A 22,527-nucleotide genomic window follows, 5' to 3' on the forward strand; every position below is an offset into this window, starting at 1 on the left:
AGCAGGAGTGAGGAGTTCAACCACATAGTAGTTAGCAACCAACCGCCAAGAAGGAGAAGAGTTGGAGATGACTTTATTATTTTTTAATAAGAGTCTATTGCAATGCTTCTGTCATTAGTCTTTCTTAAAGGTCACTTGTCTAACAGAATAGACAAAACCAGGAGTCATTATGTCACAGAATGGGAATAATAGGAAGTGTAGTTACTTATTTAGTTATAAAGGCTAATATTCAACCCAAATTGATAGGCAATTGGCCCAATACCGCTGAAAAGACAAACTGCTAAAAATACAAAATGATTTAATATGCAACATTACTCAATCGAAGGACAGTTTGAAAAAAGATTGTTCCAGACTTGCAGTTGAGACTGACATTAGAGACATGAGACAGCCAGTACATAGGTAGATCAGTATACAGCAGTGAGCAGTGTGAAAGCTAACAGGTTGGTTGAGAGGTCAGAGGTCACGGGCATTGGCCTTACCAACAGATGAGATGTCAGTGAAGTGGTCTTCGCCCTCCTCAGCGTTGATCAGGTCATGCTTGCTCTTCTTGGCTCTTTTTAACACTGAACACACATGAGAACAATACTGTAGGGTTAGCAGTACTGATGGGTATGACATCGGCTCTCAGAGAATTAAAACACTTAGCCTACAATTTCCACACCCCCGCAGAAATCGAATTAACATAATACAAAAATTCCCATCAAAATCCATCTGTTTAAGCTAGAGATATCTGTTTTTTTGCATGGGCTGCTTAGACAGGGCTTAGACTCCAGAGGGTTATTAATACAGTACTTCCATCAGGTAACTGACTTACATTCAAAAAAGCAGCCCACAACTTGAACCCTTCACATTTATGACAGCTTGTGAAACAGCATCTCATGAGAGGCCTCTTAGATCTTGTTGGCGCAATAGACCATTCAAACTTGACTGGCAACACAGCCCCCTCACACACACTCTCCCAGGCAGGCTCTCTCTGAACTGTAGCACTGTGCACCTCTCTCCTGTTCTAATCCAATTTACATGTTGCCCCAACACCCATAATTACTGTGGGTTCACACTCGGGCTGTGATTCATTCTGTGCTGGGCTAACAAGCAGCAGCACAATATCTAGATCAGAGAGGGTGGGTGGCATCAGCCCAAAGCCTGACATAGCCACAGCCAGAGAGGAGCCTGGGAAGACAGTCCTGGGCAGACACAGGGAGACAACACAGACAAATCTCATCCCCAAGGTTCTGAGTTTTCCCTGATCAGATCAGGCGGTCTGAGCAGCCTAACGCAGGGCCCGAGTATACCCTTCACCTGGGTTGTTGTGTTTCCTCTTGTACCACGCTCCATCCAGAGGAGACTTCTCTTCAGCATGCTTGTCCTCCTCTGCCAGCATCACCTCCTCTGAAACAAATACATAGCCACACACCGTAACATGAACACACACACACATGCACGCATGCACACACACACAGATTTCCAAACCATCAGCATACTTAATATTACATATCATAAAACCCTAGGACTAATGCTATGTCAGCATAATGTAATATACTGTATATTTCTAGGTCATATAGCTAGATATAAGAAAATGTGTGGTAGATTACTGCATATAGTATCAACTCACATTTGCCTGTAACTAACCCTTGAGCAAAATCTTAAGCAGTATTTAAGTAAACTTAAGTATTAAAGTAAAGTTAAAGTTTTAAAAGTAAAAGCGAGAAGGAGTAGAGGGCAGTCTGACCTGCCTTGCATATCCATTCCAGGTATCCAGTCAGCTCCCTCTCGATCTGCTGCTGCCTGCGAAGCTTCAGAAACTCCTGCCTCTTCTCCACACGCTCACGCTCCTTGGCAAACTCCCTGCGGGGACAAACACACACACTTATCGGACAAGCCTGGGAGCAACACACACAGTTGTAGCTACAGGTCATAGCCTGGAGCACTCATGTGCTGACAGCAGTCTGCCTGCCAACTGTGGAACTGGCTGTGGGTGAAACTTTTTGGAGAGACACTTCTAGTCTTTGCTTCCTCTACATTAAAAACTTGAAAAAGCATGATTCTGCGAGTCCATATTGGCAATACAGTCAGGGGTGTGTGAAAACATCAGATCTCAGTGGTTACACCATGAAGCAATCATCTTTCTGACACTATCTGATAATATGTTGGAACAACGAGCAACCCAGTTTCCCTTGCAGAAAGACAAATAGTCAACAAACATTTACCCGACACAGGCCCACAGATCATTAGCTGAAAGATAAAGTGTCCTACACTGTACAGTAAAGGACCATATACTGTAACTGCACTCTACACCAGTGTTTCCCAACCCCTGGTCCTCGAGTGCCCCAACAGTACACCGTTTCGTTGTAGACCTTGACAAACATACCCACATTGAGGGCTTAATGATTAGTTGAGAAGTTGAATCAGGTGTGCTTGTCCAGGGTTACAATAAAAATGTGTACTGTAAGGGGTACTGGCGGACCAGGGTTGGGAAACACTGCTCTACACAATGCATGCAATTACACTTTGGAAATCAAATGAGCGTCATTCATTTTCATCAGTGCTTGTTCTGAATGCACTCACATCATAGAACAGTCAATAAAAAAAGCTGAAAGGAGCATGTGGTGGTTTGTGTAACCACAGACCCACAATTCGTTATATAGCCAATTAAATAAGCCCATTTAAATTATTATTATACAGGTGTATCCTGGGAATAAATAGGCCTACTGCTGATTGGGTAAAGGTTGGATTACCAAGACAAAGAGGGGGAGGTCTCACTCATTAACCTGCACTGTGAAGCCACAAACAGAACATCACTGTTGCCATCTCCCTGGATTGAGTAGCTGAGGTTGAGGACATGCTTTTATTTATCTTCCTCCTTCCACCCACAACTTCTCTGTGTGTAGTACTAGCTGCTTAAGACCTGTTAACGAGAGGCATGGAGGGATGGGAGGGGAGGGAGGAGGACAGAGACAGAGAGGGAGAGAGAGAGAGAGAGAGAGAGAGAGAGAGAGAGAGAGAGAGAGAGAGAGAGAGAGAGAGAGAGAGAGAGGGACAGTAGTGAGACAGAGAGAGAGAGACAAGGAGAAAGAGAGAGAGAGACAGAGATGGGGAGAAAGAGAGAGAGATAGGGAGAAAGGTCCACAAATACCATCTAGACACCGATGCCCTGGAACACACAAAAAACTATACCAACCTCGGCCTAAACATCAGGACCAATTCGACATCCCAATTAGGATCTGCCTAAAAATACTAGATAGAACCCATTGCTCTTTATGGTTGTGAGGTCTGGGGTCCTCTCACCAACCAGGAATTCACAAAATGGAACAAACACCAAATTGATACTCTGCATGCAGAATTCTGCAAAAACATCCCGGTGTTTCAATATAAAACACCAAATAATGCATGTAGAGCAAAATTAGGCCGATACACGCTAATTATTAAAATCTAGAAAAGAGAAATTCTACTACCACCTAAAAGGAAGCAATTCCAAAACCTTCCATATCAAAGCCATTACCTACAGAGAGATTAACCCGGAGAAGAGTCCACTAAGCAAGCTGGTCCTGGGGCTCTGTTCACAAACACAGACCCCACAGAGCCCCAGGACAGTACCACAATTATACCCAACCAAATCATGAGAAAACAAAAATATAATTACTTGACAAATTGAAAAGATTTTACCAAAAAACAGAGCAAACTAGAACGCTATTTGGCCCTAAATAGAGAGTACACAGTGGCAGAATACCTGACCACTGTGACTGACCCCAAATTAAGGAAAGATTTAACTATGGACAGACTCAGTGAGCATAGTCTTGCTATTGAGAGAGGCCGCCATAGGCAGACCTGGCTCTCAAGAGAAGACGGGCTGTGCACACTGCCCACAAAATGAGGTGGAAACTGAGCTGCACTTCCTAACCTCCTGCCAAAATGTATGACCATATTAGAGACACACGTTTCCCTCAGATTACACAGACCCCCAAAGAATTTGAAAACAAATCAAATTTTGATAAACTCCCAAATCTATTGGGTGAAATACCACAGTGTGCAATCACAGCCAGAACAAGAAAAGGGCAACCAGTGAAGAACAAACACCATTGTAAATACAACCCATATTAATGTTTATTTATTTTCCCTTTTGTACTTTAACTATTTGCACATCGTTATAACACTGTACATAGCCATAATATGAACCTTTAAGGGCTATATAAATACATTTGATTGATTGATTGAGATATACAGAGACAGACAGAGCAAAAAAAGAGAGCGAGAGGCAGATGGAGAGAAATGAGGGATCCCCTCCCTGAACGGTCCAGTTTCACAGCTCACTCGATGAGAGCCCAGCAGTGATTGGTGTCTCTCCCTCGCAGGTCTGAGGAAAGCTCCTTCCTGCATTGCAGTGGCTGTGTGTGTGCTTGCGTGCATGTGTGGCTATGTGTGTGTGTGTGTGTGTGTGTGTGTGTGTGTGTGTGTGTGTGTGTGTGTGTGTGTGTGTGTGTGTGTGTGTGTGTGTGTGTGTGTGTGTTTGGGAGGGCTGTGAGGAGGTGGTGCAAGCTCCACAGCAGTCCCTCAGGCGGGGGAGTGAGTCAAAACACTCCTCAGCAAGCCTCACACCAGCACTGAGCGCAGACTCTCTCTCTCATCTTTCTCTCTCTCTCTCTCTCTCCCATCTTTCTCTCTTGCATCTTTCTCTCTCTCTCATATTTTTCTCTTTATTTCTCTTATACACAAACAGATTAGCTAGACATACAGGCGATCCCAGCTACACACTCTCTCACTCAGCCTGTACAGTACACACAGGCTCACCGAATGCAGAGAGACTGCAGAGTAAAACACACACAACAAACAATCACTCATAGACACATTTTGCAAGCAGCACGCAGCGCGCACACAATCAAACTGCTCAGAGCTGGGATACTACGCCTGAAAATGTGAAACTGTTTTAAGCTAAAGCTACAGTATAATAATAAAGGACCTGGAAAATCTAAAGAAACTGTAGCCTACATATCACACACAATATAAGCAACAAGAACATGAGTCAGAAGTCAAGGTTCAGACCAAGTGGTACAGTATGTGAATATTGATTTACAGCTGTACAGCTGTGAGTTGTGGAGCAACAGGACACAGCATGGGCCTCCACCTGACTGACAGACAGACATTACCCTGCTGGGAAGGATCTGAAAAACCTGACCTTCTACTCCACACAGAGGAGAAGAGGGAGGAGGAAAACATAAGGGAGAGAGAGAAGCTGTACATTTCTATAGTTATTTATCTACTTCACTTGCTTGGGCAATATTAACATATGTTTCCCATGCCAATAAAGCCCTTGAAATGAATTGAGAAGCGGGGGTAGAGAAAAATATTAAAAGCCAGTGTTGTGCCTCAAGCTGGGCTGTCTGTGGCACTCCCTTTGTTCTAATGAAAGCCCTCACAGAGTAACCTGATGGGGTGATTTGGGCAGGAGGGCAGGGGACATTAGGAGGGGTGATGAGATAAAAGATGAGCCTTGCTGCCCCCGCCTGCTGTCTCTGCCCGCTGCTCCTGGGGCTGTGGCCTCTAACCCCTGTGTGTGGCTGCAGCCCTGGCCCCGGCCCCCTGCAAGACAGACAGTGGCCTTTAGAATGTGACACAGCCCTGTCACAGTGCATCAGTGACCTTTATCCCTCCTGACCATAGTAAAGACGGCTGACATTTTTTGGTACCCTTCCCCAGATCTGTGCCTCGACACAATCCTGTCTTGGAGCTCTACGGACAATTCCTTTGATCTCATGGCTTGGTTTTTGCTATGACATGCACTGTCAACGTTGGGACCTTATATAGACAGGTGTTTGCCTTTCCAAATCATGTCCAATCAATTTAATTTACCACAGGTGGACTTCAATCAAGTTGTAGAAACATCACAAGGTTGATCAATTGAAACAGGATGCACCTGAGCTCAATTTCGAAAGTCTCATAGCAAAAGGTCTGAATACTTATGTAAATAAGGTATTTCTGTTTTTAATTTTTTATAAATTTGCAACAATTTCTAAAAACCTGTTTTCACTTTGTCATTATTGGGTATTGTGTGTAGATTGATGAGGAATAAAGTTGATTTAAAACCTCTTAAATGTTAAGGCCCCATATTTGGGGACCCTATTGGATTTGTTTTATTCAATTCATTATGGTATGAGAACGGTAGCCCCTATTTGCAAAAGCAGGGTGTCTGCGGAAAGCTGAGTATCTTGGTTATTGATCGGTACCTTAAAATATTTGGTGTGAATTACTATCATACATGGGCATACGAACTTATAAGGGCAGGCTGAGCTGATGACCTTATTTCAAGATGGCTGCTATCTACATTCCGTTTAGCATTGTGAAGCATAAACAAAATAAACACGGAATACGTTGATACACACCAAAAGCCGGGACTCCATAGATCATGAGAATGTCTTATTTGTCTGCCTGGGACCTACCGTTATTGATCACCAGACCCGAGAGTCAAAATGTTTATTTTACACAGCGTTTTCACCAAACATCTTACAAGATAAGCTTCCATTTGGTCTGTGTTTGAGCTATAGCTACATGAGGGGTATCAAATTAATCCCTATGTTGGTAGGAACAATTTTTGCCGATATTATCTGATGATGTATGGCTTAAAGGCAACATCGAATGTCCACCGAGTGTTCGCGTCACATCTTTGAGCATAAAAAATATGACGATACCTGCTTACTCGCTGTAGGCATCCATTACACAGGGGATGGGGTACTATCGCACCTTGACAGCCTTGTAGCCAACGAGATAAGCTTTCCAGGGATATACAGTTGACCTGGGTGAGACAAAGCAAGGCCTCAAACCTTTTAGGCATACCGCAAACTATTACTACCGGGCTCAGGCGAGACGCACTGAGCACGATTTAATTTAATTTCTTTAGCATAAAAGACAGTTTCTCAAGGGTGAAAAAAAAGGTAAAAACTAAGAATATCGAACAGGAACCTAAAAAGAAGGCAGCTATGAATAAGTATACCGACATAGAAACTTTGAATAAAATACTGGAGTCGGACACGGATCAGGGGAGCGATTTGGACAATGAGAATTTTGACTCGGCCGACAAAGATTGCTTTCTAGAAGGATTGGATCCACTTTTAGATCTGTAAGTAAATTATTTTCATGACTTTATATAGCTAATTTACTATATGTATTTCGTTTTTTATAAGTTGTCTGCTTTTTGTGCTTTGGATTTAGTTTACATAGGCCATCGTAACAAGTCATTTCAATGTTATCTAATTCCAAAGTAGTTATTGTCTATGTTTCATATTAGTTCACTGTTTGCTGTTCTAAGCTTCATCCTTGTAACTTTGGAGGCCACTAAACTCTCATGGCCGTTGTTTATTTGTGGTTCTCACCTCTTCCTTTGTCTCTAAAGTGTTACTGTTTGCATTGTGTGTGTGCTTCACACCTTCTATGTGAGTCACTGCACAGATAAAGTTTGCCCTTGGTGTTTTTACTTCACAGTAATGTCGTTTTGTACATTTAGTCAACTGTAATTCTGTGTGTCTTATAACAATACATCCCTTTATTTTATTCACCACAAAGTGGAGGATGCAGAGGATTTGGATGATGACGTTTGGGAGCCACCTCTCCCCAGCAACTGCACCCGCTGGTCAAGGTCTTCACCCACTACTGCTATGTCAATCACCCTGTCTGATGGTTCTACATTCACTTTTTATATACCTCTTGAAAAAGAAAATACAGTTGAAGTTGGAAGTTTACATACACTTAGGTTGGAGTCATAAAAACTAGTTTTTCAACCACTCCACAAATTTCCTGTTAACAAACTATAGTTTTGGCAAGTCAGTTAGGACATCTACTTTGTGCATGACACAAGTAATTTTTCCAACAATTGTTTACAGACAGATTATTTCACTTATAATTGTCACGACTCCCACCGTAGGTGGCCCCTCTTCCTGTTCGGGCAGCGCTCGGCGGTCGTCATCACCGGTCTACTAGCTGCCACCGATCCCCTTTTCCTTTTCTGTTAGTTTTGTCTTATTGGTTACACCTGTTTCTTGTTTGGGTTTTGGTTAGGGCTATGTAAGCCGGTTATGCCCGCCTGCTTTTGTGCAGGCTTGTTTCTCTGTTCGTTTTGTGGATGTGCATTTTTCTAATTTTCTCCGGACTGTTTGGGTCCTGTTTTTGGGCCGGTCATTGTATGCGCCTGGTGTTTTTGGCGTGACCTTTTCTGTCACCGGATTAAATACGGTTGTCCTAAACCCTCTGCTCTCTGCGCCTGACTCCGCAGCCACTACTCCTAGAAGTCGTAACAATAATTCACTGTATCACAATTCTAGTGGGTCAGAAGTTGACATACACTAAGTTGACTGTGCCTTTAAACAACTTGGAAAATTCCAGAAAATGATGTCATGACTTTAGAACCTTCTGATAGGCCAATTGACATCATTTGAGTCAATTGGAGGTGTACCTGTGGATGTATTTCAAGGCCTACCGTCAAACTCAGTGCCTCTTCGCTTGACATCATGGGAAAATCAAAAGAAATCAGCCAAGACCTCAGAATTTTTTTTGTAGAACTCCACAAGTCGTCATACCGCTCAGGAAGGAGACGCGTTCTGTCTCTTAGAGATAAACGTACTTTGGTGCGAAAAGTGCAAATCAATCCCAGAACAACAGCAAAGGACCTTGTGAAGATGCTGGAGGAAACCGGTAAAAAAGTATCTATATCCACAGTAAAACGAGTCCTATATCGACATAACCTGAAAGGCTGCTCAGCAAGGAAGAAGCCACTGCTCAAAACCACCATAAAAAAGCCAGACTACGGTTTGCAACTGCACATGGGGACAAAGATCATACTTTTTGGAGAAATGTCCTCTGATCTGATGAAACAAAAATAGAACTGTTTGGCCATAATGACCATTGTTATGTTTAGAGGAAAAAGGGGGAGGCTTGCAAGCCGAAGAACTCCATCCCAACCGTGAAGCAGGGAGATGGCAACATCATGTTGTGGGGGTGCTATGCTGCAGGAGGGACTGGTGCACTTCACAAAATGGATGGTATTATGAGGAAGGAAAATTATGTGGATATATAGACGCAACATCTCAAGACATCAGTCAGGAAGTTAAAGCTTGGTCGCAAATGGTTCTTCCAAATGGACAATGACCCCAAGCATACTTCCAAAGTTGTGGCAAAATGGATTAAGGACAACAAAGTCAAGCTATTGGAGTGGCCATCACAAAGCCCTGTCCTCAAGCCTATAGAAAAGAACCGTACATCTCCACTCTGACTCAGTGTCTCAAGTCGCATGAGTTCATGATACTGAAGAACAATTACAGTTTTGTACCGAGTGCTTCTAAAGAGAAGCTCCAGCCATGGTTCACCTCCACTGAGCTCTCAGACACAATGAGGAGGAACTATAAGCTGTTTCAAGGGGGTTTCAGATGGCCCATAAAGACCAGAAGAAAATCAGATTCATTTTGGCCTCCATCTCAGTCACCTCTTATCCCAGAGCTTCCATTTGCCTGTATCGACGTGGGAATCATCAATTTCAAATCATATCAAAACATCAACCCCAGTGGTGACTGACATCCAGACCAACAGCTTGACCCTGAAGCTGTTGTCACCCCAGGTTGGGAAGAGCGAGCGGTACAGAGTGGAGCACAGAGCAGTGAAAAGAGCAGCTGAGACAGACACAGAGCAGGAGTGGATAGTCACAGACACTCCATTCACACAGGATATCTGGTATCTAACCGGGCTGCAAGTTGCTACACAGTACCAGATTAGGTACAGGTAGGTCGAAGCTCTCAGTGAGTGAAGCCATTGACATCCAGACCAAACCCAGTCAAAGAAGTGCACCTGGAAAGCCTTCACTAGAGAGAGTTGGACGCTCCTGTGCGGGTGAGCTGGGAGAAGCTGGCTGCTGTGGAAGGGTCCAGCCACATGGCCAATGGGGATGAGTCAGTCCTCACTGTGGATAGTATCAATGGTGGGAAAAGTATCCAATTGTCATACCCGAGTAAAAGTAAAGATAGCTTAAAAGAAAATGGCTCAAGTAAAAGTGAAAGTCACCCAGTAAAATACTACTTGAGTAAAAGTCTACAAGTATTTGGTTTTAAATATACTTAGTATCATAAGTAAATGCAATTGCAAAAATATATTTAAGTATCAGAAGTAAAAGAAGAAATAATTTCAAATTGCTTATACAGTGCCTTGCAAAAGTATTCATCCCCCTTGGCATTTTTTCCTATTTTGTAGCATTACAACCTGTAATTTAAATATATTTTTATTTGGATTTCATGTAATGGACATACACAAAATAGTCCAAATTGGTGAAGTGAAATGAAAAAAATAACATGTTTAAAAAACATTTTTAAAATTAAAAATGCAAAAGTGGTGCGTGCATATGTATTTGCTATGAAGCCATATAGCAAGCTATAAATAAGATCTGGTGCAACCAATTACCTTCAAAAGTCACATAATTAATTAAATAAAGTCCACCTGTGTGCAATCTAAGTGTCACATGATCTGTCACATGATCTCAGTATATATACACCTGTTCTAAAAGGCCCCAGAGTCTGCAACACTACTAAGCAAGGGGCACCACCAAGCAAGGGGCACCATTAATACAAAGGAGCTCTCCAAACAGGTCAGGGACAAAGTTGTGGAGAAGTACAAATCAGGATTGGGTTATTAAAAAAGTTCGGAAACTTTGAACATCCCACAGAGCATCATTAAAAACATTATTAAAAAATGGAAAGAATATGGCACCACAACAAACCTGCCAGAGAGAGGGCCGCCCACCAAAACTCACAGACCAGGCAAGGAGGGCATTAATCAGAGAGGCAACAAAGAGACCAAAGACAACCCTGAAGGAGCTGCAAAGCGGAGATTGGAGTGTCTGTCCATAGGACCACTTTAAGCTGTACACTCCACAGAGCTGGGCTTTATGGAAGAGCGGACAGAAAAAAGCCATTGCTTAAAGAAAATAAATAAGCAGACACGTTTGGTGTTCGCCAAAAGGCATGTGGGAGACTCCCCAAACATATGGAAGAAGGTACTCTGGTCAGATGAGACTAAAATGTAGCTTTTTGGCCATCAAGGAAAATGCTATGTCTGGCCCAAACCCAACACCTCTCACCACCCCGAGAACAACATCCCCACAGTGAAGCATGGTGGTGGCAGCATCATGCTGTGGGGATGTTTTTCATCGGCAGGGACTGGGAAACTGGTCAGAATTGAAGGAATGATGGATGGTGCTAAATACAGGGAAATTCTTGAGGGAAACCTGTTTCAGTCCTCCAGAGATTTGAGACTGGGATGGAGGTTCACCTTCCAGCAGGACAATGACCGTAAGCATACTGCTAAAGCATCACTCGAGTGGTTTAAGGGGAAACATTTAAATGTATTGGAATGGCCTAGTCAAAGCCCAGAACTCAATCCAATTGAGAATGTTTTATGACTTAATGATTGCTGTACACCAGCGGAACCCATCCAACTTGAAGGAGCTGGAGCAGTTTTGCCTTGAAGAATGGGCAAAAATCCCAGTGGCTAGATGTGCCAAGCTTATAGAGACATACCCCAAGAGCCTTGCAGCTGTAATTGCTACAAAAGGTGTCTCTACAAAGTATTGACTTGGGGGGGTGAATAGTTATGCACGCTCAAGTTTTCAGTTTTTTTCTTATTTCTTGTTTGTTTCAGAATAAAAAATATTTTGCATCTTCAAAGTGGTAGGCATGTTGTATAAATCAAATGATACAAACCCCCCAAAATCCATTTTAATTCCACGTTGTAAGGCAACAAAATAGGAAAAATGCCAAGGGGGGTGAATACTTTCGTAAGCCACTGTATTAAGGAAACCAGATGGCACATTTTTTTTTAAATGCTTTATTTAGGGATAGACAGGAGCACACTCCAACACAACAAATGAAGCATTTGTGTTCAGTGAGTCCGCCAGATCAGAGGCAGTAGGGATGACCAGACATGTTATCTTGACAAATGCATGAATGTGACCATTTTCCTGTCCTACTAAGCATTCAAAATGTAATGAGTACTTTGGGTGTCAGGGAAAATGTATGGAGTAAAAGGTACATTATTTTCTTTAGGAATGTAGTGAAGTAAAAGTAGCGCAAAATATCAATAGTAAAGTACAGATACCCCAAAAAACTACTTAAGTAGTACTTTAAAGTATTTTTACTTAAGTACTTTACACCACCGGATTGTATGAAGTACACAGAGTCTTACAGAGTCAGAGTTTACGCCATCTTCGCAGAGGGGATACTGAGTGCAGCCAGTGACAAGACAACAGGTAGGAGGACTGACTTTCTGACAAAATAACACACAAGACTTTAAAGGCCATGATACACTGGCGTTTTTGGGGGAAATATTGCAGAGCAATTTTGCTGGCAATGGAGTTGGGTATGAGACACTGGAGCAATGAGCAACATGAACATTCATATTATACTATATTTCATATGAAGCATAGATCAATTTAAACTTATTTCCCCCATTTATTTACTCATCTCCTATAGCTTGTTAGTAACTGCCACAACTGTACTGAAATTCACAGCTGTGCTCTGTCCATCAACTCAACTTGCTGCCAGTCAAGTCAATGGCAATATAGACAAAGATAACTAGCTACATTAAAACCTTTTGTCAATATGGGGGCGCTGTTTTCACTTTGTAAAAAATCGTTCCCAAATTAAACTGCCTCGTACTCAATTCTTGCTCGTACAATATGCATATTATTATTACTATTGGATAGAAAACACTCTCTAGTTTCTAAAACCGTTTGAATTATATCTGTGAGTAAAACAGAACTCATATTTGCAGCAAACTTCCTGTCAGGAAGTGAGAAATCTGAAATCGAGGGCTCTGTTCCAGGGTCAGTTTATAAATTTGCATGGAATCTATGGGTCTACATGCACTGCATACGCCTTCCCCTAGATGTCAGTAGGCAGTGAGAATTGGAATGGGGTGTCTAGCTAGATCTGAGGCCGAACAAGAGCTTTTGGAACCGTGGGTGTAGTCTTTTCACCGTTCGTCTTGGCGCGAGACAGACCTCAGGATTGCTTTCTGAAAAGCTGTCGTTATAGGACTTAGATATATCCGGCTCTGATTTTATTCGATATATGTGTTAAAAACATCATAAACTAGTTATATTAAACCGACTTATAGCAGTTTATATCAGTTGATTGTGATTTTCTGGAATTTCTTTGTCTTGCGTTATGGTGCGTTGGACACTGCTGCGCCACATGGCTAGCTTTGGCTGCTAATTCTACAGATGAAGAGGGCATTCTACAACCAAACAACGATTATTCTGGACAAAGGACAACTTGTACAAGATTCTGATGGAAGCTCATCAAATAGTAGGAACCATTTATGATATTATTTCGTATTTCTGTCGAAAAATGTTTAGACTATATTCTGCCCAGATTTCGGGCGCTGTTTCGCTGTAACGTAAGCTGTATGTCGTAATAAGGTTATTTTTAAAAATCTAACACAGCGGTTGCATTAAGAACTAGTGTATCTTTCATTTGCTGTCCAACCTGTATTTTTTAGTAAAGTATATGATTAGTTATTTGATTAGATGATGTGAGTGTCAGAAATATATCTGGATTATTTTGGGCAGTTTGGCTAGTATTCACATTGTTCAACCACGAATTGTACCGCTAAATATGCACATTTTCGAACAAACCATATATGTATTGTGTAATATGATGTTATAGGACTGTCATCTGATGAAGTTGAGAAGGTTAGTGAAAAAATTAATATCTTTTGCTGGTTTATTCGCTATCGCTAACGTTCCTTGATTGAATGCGGCTGTGTGGTAGGCTATTGTAGTAAGCTAATATAATGCTATATTGTGTTTTCGCAGTAAAACACTTAAAAAATCTGAAATATTGGCTGGATTCACAAGATGTTTGTCTTTCATTTGCTGTACACTGTGTATTTTTCATAAATGTTTTATGATGAGTATTTAGGTAATTCACGTTGGTCTCTGTAGTTATTCTAGCTGCTTTGGTGAGATTTTGTGATGGTGGCTGCAATGTAAAACTATGATTTATACCTGAAATATGCACATTTTTCGAACAAAACATATGCTATACAATAAATATGTTATCAGACTGTCATCTGATGAAGTTGTTTCTTGGTTAGTGACTATTTATATCTTTATTTGGTCGAATTTGTGATAGCTACCTATGCAGTAAAAAAAATGGTGGAAATATGCGGTTGGGTCTTTTGCTATCGTGGTTAGCTAATAGAAATACATATTGTGTTTTCCCTGTAAAACATTTAAAAAATCGGAAATGATGGCTGGATTCACAAGATGTGTATCTTTCATCTGGTGTCTTGGACTTGTGATTTCATGATATTTAGATGCTAGTATTTACTTGTGGCGCTATGCTAGGCTATGCTAGTCAGCTTTTTTACTGATGAGGGTGCTCCCGGATCCGGGATGGTGACTCGTGAGAAGCAAACTTCCAACTTCATAATCATAAACTAGAAAGATGTGAATGGTTTTATGCTAGCTAGCCAGCTAGTTAAACATACCAAAAACTATCTAAAATGTAAAATGAAATGTAAACGGCTATAGCTAGCTAACACTCTACTTGGCTAGCTAGATAGCTAATTTAGCCAGTTTGTCCCATTGACTTTGCATGAGCTCTGGTTAGAATCCAACCATGGATATTTTTGTCAGTTAAACATGACAACTGTGCACAGTATGTATTTATTAAGAAGTTAAATTAACATATGACCATACACTGAGTGTACAAAACACCTTCCTAATATTGAGTTGCACCCCCCCTTTTGCCCTCAGAACAGCCTCAATTTGTCGAGGCATGGACTCTACAAGGTGTCGAATGCATTCCACAGGGATGTTGGCCCATGTTGACTGAAATGCTTCCCACAGTTGTGTCAAATTGGCTGGATGTCCTTTGTGTGGTGGGCCATTCTTGATACACACGGGAAACTGTTGAGCATGAAAAACCCAGCAGCGTTGCAGTTCTTGACAAAAAACGGTGCGTCTGGTACCTACTATCATACACAAAGGCACTTAAATCATTTGTCTTGCACATTCACCCTCTGAATGGTACACATACACAAACCATGTCTCAAATGTCTCAAGGCTTAAAAATCCTTCTTGAACCTGTCTCCTCCCTTTCATCTACACTGATTGAAGTGGATTTAACAAGTGACATCAATAAGGGATCATAGCTTTCACCTGGATTCGCCTGGTCAGTCTGTCATGAAAAGAGCAGGTGTACTTAATGTTTTGTATACTCAGTGTATATTGTAGTAAGAAATCATTTGAGACGTGAAAGTCCAACTTTTCACTCCAAAACGGGAGTAGATTTTCTCGCACTTCAGATCAAAAGCGGTTGTTTTCCAAAATATTTTAGAACGGTAGACTGATCACATGACCAATATCTGTGCTCTGATTGGAGGATTTCTAGAAATTGCCCATTAGGTGGCGCTGCCGAAGAAAATCCCCCAGATAAGAAAAAAAATAAAATACATTTTGTCAGTTTATTATGGCCTTATGAAGAGCATAATGCCACATTTATAGTACAGAGAGAGCTGAAGCCATTTGGTGGAACAGCAAGTGAGAATTAGATTTGGTTTCCGAGAAGTAATAAATTCAAGTCCTAATAGCAGCTAGGGCACAGCCTAGTACACCACACAGCACTCATCAGGAGGCCTTCCATTAAGCTCTGTCAGTTTGTCAGAGAGAGAGAGAGCCAACATGCCCCCTTGGCTTCAAAACAATGAACAGAAAAAAACATATACATTCCAAATTACACAGCATTGGCATTACACTCGAGTCTACGGCATGATTCACCAGACAGTGATGGTATAGGGATATGTGTGGGTGTAGCTGCCTTCAATCCAGGGACTACTGTACTGTAGTGTAAGGACAGTAAATGCTGTAAACCAATTTAACAGAATAAATAAAATGCTAATTTCCCTTGACAGTAATTTGAACAGGGTACAGAGTGGATGACACACTCAGAAAACCTCTCTGATATTGTCTATGTAGGACTATTCTACCTCCAGTGTTGTCCTGGTTTACTCTGCTGTTTAGTGAATCTAAAGGAGGGAGTCTAATACAGCTCAGCACTTATGAGCTCTGTACCGTTCTGTTCTGCACTGTTCTGTACTGCTCTGTACTGCTCTGGTCTGTACTGTTCTGTTCCGTACTGTTCTGTTCCATTCCTTACTGTTCTGTTCCGTTCCTTACTGTTCCGTTCCGTTCCTTACTGTTCCGTTCCGTTCCTTACTGTTCCGTTCCGTTCCTTACTGTTCTGTTCCGTTCCTTACTGTTCTGTTCTGTTCCTTACTGTTCTGTTCCGTTCCTTACGGTTCCGTTCCGTTCCTTACTGTTCCGTTCCGTTCCTTACTGTTCCGTTCCGTTCCTTACTGTTCCGTTCCGTTCCTTACTGTTCCGTTCCGTTCCATACTGTTCCGTTCCGTTCCTTACTGTTCCGTTCCGTTCCTTACTGTTCCGTTCCTTACTGTTCTGTTCCGTTCCTTACTGTTCCGTTCCGTTCCTTACTGTTCCGTTCCGTTCCTTACTGTTCCGTTCCGTTCCTTACTGTTCCGTTCCGTTCCTTACTGTTCCGTTCCGTTCCTTACTGTTCCGTTCCGTTCCTTACTGTTCCGTTCCGTTCCTTACTGTTCTGTTCCGTTCCTTACTGTTCCGTTCCGTTCCTTACTGTTCTGTTCCGTTCCTTACTGTTCTGTTCCTTACTGTTCTGTTCCATTCCTTACTGTTCTGTTCTGTTCCTTACTGTTCCGTTCCTTACTGTTCCGTTCCGTTCCTTACTGTTCCGTTCCGTCCCTTACTGTTCTGTTCCGTTCCTTACTGTTCTCTTCCGTTCCTTACTGTTCTGTTCCGTTCCTTACTGTTCTGTTCCGTTCCTTACTGTTCTGTTCCTTACTGTTCTGTTCCGTTCCGTTCCTTACTGTTCTGTTCCTTACTGTTCTGTTCCGTTCCTTACTGTTCCGTTCCGTTCCTTACTGTTCTGTTCCGTTCCTTACTGTTCCGTTCCTTACTGTTCTGTTCCGTTCCTTACTGTTCTGTTCCGTTCCTTACTGTTCCGTTCCGTTCCTTACTGTTCCGTTCCTTACTGTTCTGTTCCTTACTGTTATGTTCTGTACTGTACTGTTCTCTTCCTTACTGTTATGTTCTGTTCCGTACCGTTCTGTTCTGTTCCGTACTGTTATGTTCTGTACTGTTCTCTTCCAGACTGTTATGTTCTGTACTCTTCCTTACTGTTATATTCTGTACTGTGCTCTTCCTTACTGTTATGTTCTGTACTGTACTGTTCTTCACTGTTCCGTACCGTTACGTTACGTTACGTTCCGTTCTGTTCTGTACTGTACTGTACTGTACTGTACTGTTCTGTCCTGTACTGTTATGTCCTGTACTGTACTGTCCTGTACTGTTCTGCTCCTTACTGTTCTGTTCCTTACTGTTCTGTTTTGTACTGTACTGTTCTGTTATGTTCCTTACTGTTCTGTTCCTTACTGTTATGTTTTGTACTGTACTGTTCTGTTATGTTCCTTACAGTTATGTTCTTTACTGTACTGTTCTGTACTGTACTGTTCCTTACTGTTATGTTCTGTACTGTTCCGTTCCATACTGTTCTGTTCCGTTCTGTTCTGTTCTGTTGATTACTGTTATGTTCTGTTATGTTCTGTACTGTTCTGTTCCTTACTGTTATATTATGTACTGTTATATTATGTACTGTTCTGTACTGTACTGTTCTGTTCCTTACTGTTATGTCCTGAACTGTACTGTTATGTCCTGTACTGTACTGTACTGTTCCTTACTGTTATGTTCTGTACTGTACTGTTCTGTACTGTACTGTTCTGTTCCGTTCCTTACTGTTCTGTTCCGTTCCTTACTGTTCTGTTCCTTACTGTTCTGTTCCGTTCCTTACTGTTCTGTTCCGTTCCTTACTGTTCCGTTCCGTTCCTTACTGTTCCGTTCCTTACTGTTCTGTTCCGTTCCTTACTGTTCTGTTCCGTTCCTTACTGTTCCGTTCCGTTCCTTACTGTTCCGTTCTTTACTGTTCTGTTCCGTTCCTTACTGTTCTGTTCCGTTCCTTACTGTTCCGTTCCGTTCCTTACTGTTCCGTTCCGTTCCTTACTGTTCCGTTCCGTTCCTTACTGTTCCGTTCCGTTCCTTACTGTTCCGTTCCGTTCCTTACTGTTCCGTTCCGTTCCTTACTGTTCTGTTCCGTTCCTTACTGTTCCGTTCCGTTCCTTACTGTTCTGTTCCGTTCCTTACTGTTCTGTTCCTTACTGTTCTGTTCCATTCCTTACTGTTCTGGTCTGTTCCTTACTGTTCCGTTACTTACTGTTCCGTTCCGTTCCTTACTGTTCCGTTCCGTCCCTTACTGTTCTGTTCCGTTCCTTACTGTTCTGTTCCGTTCCTTACTGTTCTGTTCCGTTCCTTACTGTTCTTTTCCTTACTGTTCTGTTCCGTTCCGTTCCTTACTGTTCTGTTCCTTACTGTTCTGTTCCGTTCCTTACTGTTCCGTTCCGTTCCTTACTGTTCTGTTCCGTTCCTTACTGTTCCGTTCCTTACTGTTCCGTTCCTTACTGTTCTGTTCCGTTCCTTACTGTTCCGTTCCGTTCCTTACTGTTCCGTTCCTTACTGTTCTGTTCCTTACTGTTATGTTCTGTACTGTACTGTTCTCTTCCTTACTGTTATGTTCTGTTCCGTACCGTTCTGTTCTGTTCCGTACTGTTATGTTCTGTACTGTTCTCTTCCAGACTGTTATGTTCTGTACTCTTCCTTACTGTCATATTCTGTACTGTGCTCTTCCTTACTGTTATGTTCTGTACTGTACTGTTCTTCACTGTTCCGTACCGTTACGTTACGTTACGTTCCGTTCTGTTCTGTACTGTACTGTACTGTACTGTTCTGTCCTGTACTGTTATGTCCTGTACTGTACTGTCCTGTACTGTTCTGTTCCTTACTGTTCTGTTCCTTACTGTTCTGTTTTGTACTGTACTGTTCTGTTATGTTCCTTACTGTTCTGTTCCTTACTGTTATGTTTTGTACTGTACTGTTCTGTTATGTTCCTTACTGTTATGTTCTTTACTGTACTGTTCTGTACTGTACTGTTCCTTACTGTTATGTTCTGTACTGTTCCGTTCCATACTGTTCTGTTCCGTTCTGTTCTGTTCTGTTGATTACTGTTATGTTCTGTACTGTTCCGTTCCATACTGTTCTGTTCCGTTCTGTACTGTTCTGTTCCTTACTGTTATATTATGTACTGTTCTGTACTGTACTGTTCTGTTCCTTACTGTTATGTCCTGAACTGTACTGTTATGTTCTGTACTGTTATGTCCTGTACTGTACTGTACTGTTCCTTACTGTTATGTTCTGTACTGTACTGTTCTGTACTGTACTGTTCTGTTCCGTTCCTTACTGTTCTGTTCCGTTCCTTACTGTTCTGTTCCTTACTGTTCTGTTCCGTTCCTTACTGTTCTGTTCCGTTCCGTTCCTTACTGTTCCGTTCCGTTCCTTACTGTTCCGTTCCTTACTGTTCTGTTCTGTTCCTTACTGTTCTGTTCCGTTCCTTACTGTTCCGTTCCGTTCCTTACTGTTCCGTTCCGTTCCTTACTGTTCCGTTCCGTTCCTTACTGTTCCGTTCCGTTCCTTACTGTTCCGTTCCTTACTGTTCTGTTCCGTTCCTTACTGTTCCGTTCCGTTCCTTACTGTTCCGTTCCGTTCCTTACTGTTCCGTTCCGTTCCTTACTGTTCCGTTCCTTACTGTTCCGTTCCTTACTGTTCCGTTCCTTACTGTTCTGTTCCGTTCCTTACTGTTCTGTTCCGTTCCTTACTGTTCCGTTCCGTTCCTTACTGTTCCGTTCCGTACTGTTCCGTTCCTTACTGTTCTGTTCCGTTCCTTATTGTTCCGTTCCGTTCCTTACTGTTCCGTTCCGTTCCTTACTGTTCCGTTCCGTTCCTTACTGTTCCGTTCCGTTCCTTACTGTTCCGTTCCGTTCCTTACTGTTCCGTTCCTTACTGTTCTGTTCCGTTCCTTACTGTTCTGTTCCGTTCCTTACTGTTCTATTCCGTTCCTTACTGTTCCGTTCCGTTCCTTACTGTTCCGTTCCGTTCCTTACTGTTCCGTTCCTTACTGTTCTGTTCCGTTCCTTACTGTTCTGTTCCGTTCCTTACTGTTCTGTTCCGTTCCTTACTGTTCTGTTCCGTTCCTTACTGTTCTGTTCCTTACTGTTCTGTTCCGTTCCTTACTGTTCTGTTCCGTTCCTTAATGTTCTGTTCCGTTCCTTAATGTTCTGTTCCTTACTGTTCTGTTCCGTTCCGTTCCTTACTGTTCTGTTCCTTACTGTTCTGTTCCGTTCCTTACTGTTCCGTTCCGTTCCTTACTGTTCCGTTCCGTTCCTTACTGTTCCGTTCCTTAGTGTTCTGTTCCGTTCCTTACTGTTCTGTTCCGTTCCTTACTGTTCCGTTCCGTTCCTTACTGTTCCGTTCCTTACTGTTCTGTTCCTTACTGTTATGTTCTGTACTGTACTGTTCTCTTCCTTACTGTTATGTTCTGTACTGTTCTGTTCCGTACCGTTCTGTTCCGTACTGTTCTGTTCTGTTCCGTACTGTTATGTTCTGTACTGTTCTCTTCCAGACTGTTATGTTCTGTACTCTTCCTTACTGTTATATTCTGTACTGTGCTCTTCCTTACTGTTATGTTCTGTACTGTACTGTTCTTCACTGTTCCGTTCCGTTCCGTTACGTTACGTTCCGTTCCGTACTGTACTGTTCTGTCCTGTACTGTTATGTCCTGTACTGTTCTGTTCCTTACTGTTCTGTTCCTTACTGTTATGTTTTGTACTGTACTGTTCTGTTATGTTCCTTACTGTTCTGTTCCTTACTGTTCTGTTTTGTACTGTACTGTTCTGTTATGTTCCTTACTGTTATGTTCTTTACTGTACTGTTCTGTACTGTACTGTTCCTTACTGTTATGTTCTGTACTGTTCCGTTCCATACTGTTCTGTTCCGTTCTGTTCTGTTCTGTACTGTTCTGTTCCTTACTGTTATGTTCTGTTCTGTTCTGTACTGTTCTGTTCCTTACTGTTATATTATGTACTGTTCTGTACTGTACTGTTCTGTTCCTTACTGTTATGTCCTGAACTGTACTGTTATGTTCTGTACTGTTATGTCCTGTACTGTACTGTACTGTTATGTTCTGTACTGTACTGCCCTGTACTGTACTGTTCTGTTCCTTACTGTTATGTTCTGTACTGTACTGTTCTGTACTGTACTGTTCTGTTCCGTTCCTTACTGTTCTGTTCCGTTCCTTACTGTTCTGTTCCTTACTGTTCTGTTCCGTAAGACGGAGAGCTGTTGTAAAACGGAGAGCTGTTGTAAGACGGGGAGCTGTTGTAAAAGGGGAGCTGTTGTAAGACGGAGAGCTGTTTGTAAAACGGAGGCTGTTGTAAAACGGGAGCTGTTGTAAGACGGAGAGCTGTGTAAACGGAGAGCTGTTGTAAGACGGGGAGCTGTTGTAAGACGGAGAGCTGTTTTAAGAGCGGAGAGCTGTTGTAAGACGAGAGCTGTTGTAAAACGGGGAGCTGTTGTAAAACGGGGAGCTGTTGTAAGACGGAAGCTGTTGTAAGACGGAGAGCTGTTGTAAGAAGGGAGCTGTTGTAAAACGGGGAGCTGTTGTAAGACGGGGAGCTGTTTTAAGACGGAGAGCTGTTGTAACAGGGAGCTGTTGTAAGATGGAGAGCTGTTGTAAAAGGGGAGCTGTTGTAAACAGAGCTGTTGTAAGACGGAGACTGTTGTAAGACGGAGAGCTGGTTGTAAGACGGAGAGCTGTTGTAAGACGGAGAGCTGTTGTAAGACGGAGAGCTTTTGTAAAACGGGAGCTGTTGTAAGATGGAGAGCTGTTGTAAAACGGGGACTGTTGTAAACGGAGAGCTGTTGTAAGAACGGGGACTGTTGTAAGACGGAGAGCTGTTGTAAGACGGAGAGCTGTTGTAAAACGGGAGCTGTTGTAAGATGGGAGCTGTTGTAAAACGGGAGCTGTTGTAAAACGGGGAGCTGTTGTAAAACGGGGAGCTGTTGTAAAACAGGGAGCTGTTGTAAACGGAGAGCTGTTGTAAGACGGGAGCTGTTGTAAGACGAGAGCTGTTTTAAGACGGAGAGCTTGTAGACGGAGAGCTGTTTGTAGACGAGAGCTGTTGTAAGAAGGGGAGCTGTTGTAAAACGGGAGCTGTTGTAAGAGACGGAGCTGTTTTAAAGACGGAGAGCTGTTGTAAACAGGGAGCTGTTGTAAGATGAGAGCTGTTTGTAAAACGGGGAGCTGTTGTAAAACGGAGACTGTTGTAAGATGGAGAGCTGTTGTAAAACGGGGAGCTGTTGTAAGACGGGGAGCTGTTGTAAAGACGAGAGCTGTGTAAGACGGAGAGCTGTTGTAAGACAGAGAGCTGTTGTAAAACGGGGAGCTGTTTGTAAAACGGGAGCTGTTGTAAAACGGGAGAGGCTGTTTGTAAACGGAGAGCTGTTGTAAGACGGATTTT

The 22,527-nt window shown here is 42.4% G+C and overlaps 1 pseudogene; it reads right to left on the reverse strand.

Annotated features, from left to right (window-relative positions):
- The window catches only part of LOC120050852, a 121,628-nt pseudogene that overhangs the window by 67,112 nt on the left and 31,989 nt on the right, over positions 1–22,527 (reverse strand).

This window comes from Salvelinus namaycush, chromosome 1 (assembly GCF_016432855.1).
Source record: "Salvelinus namaycush isolate Seneca chromosome 1, SaNama_1.0, whole genome shotgun sequence".
In the NCBI taxonomy this organism is placed as follows: Eukaryota; Metazoa; Chordata; class Actinopteri; order Salmoniformes; family Salmonidae; genus Salvelinus; species Salvelinus namaycush.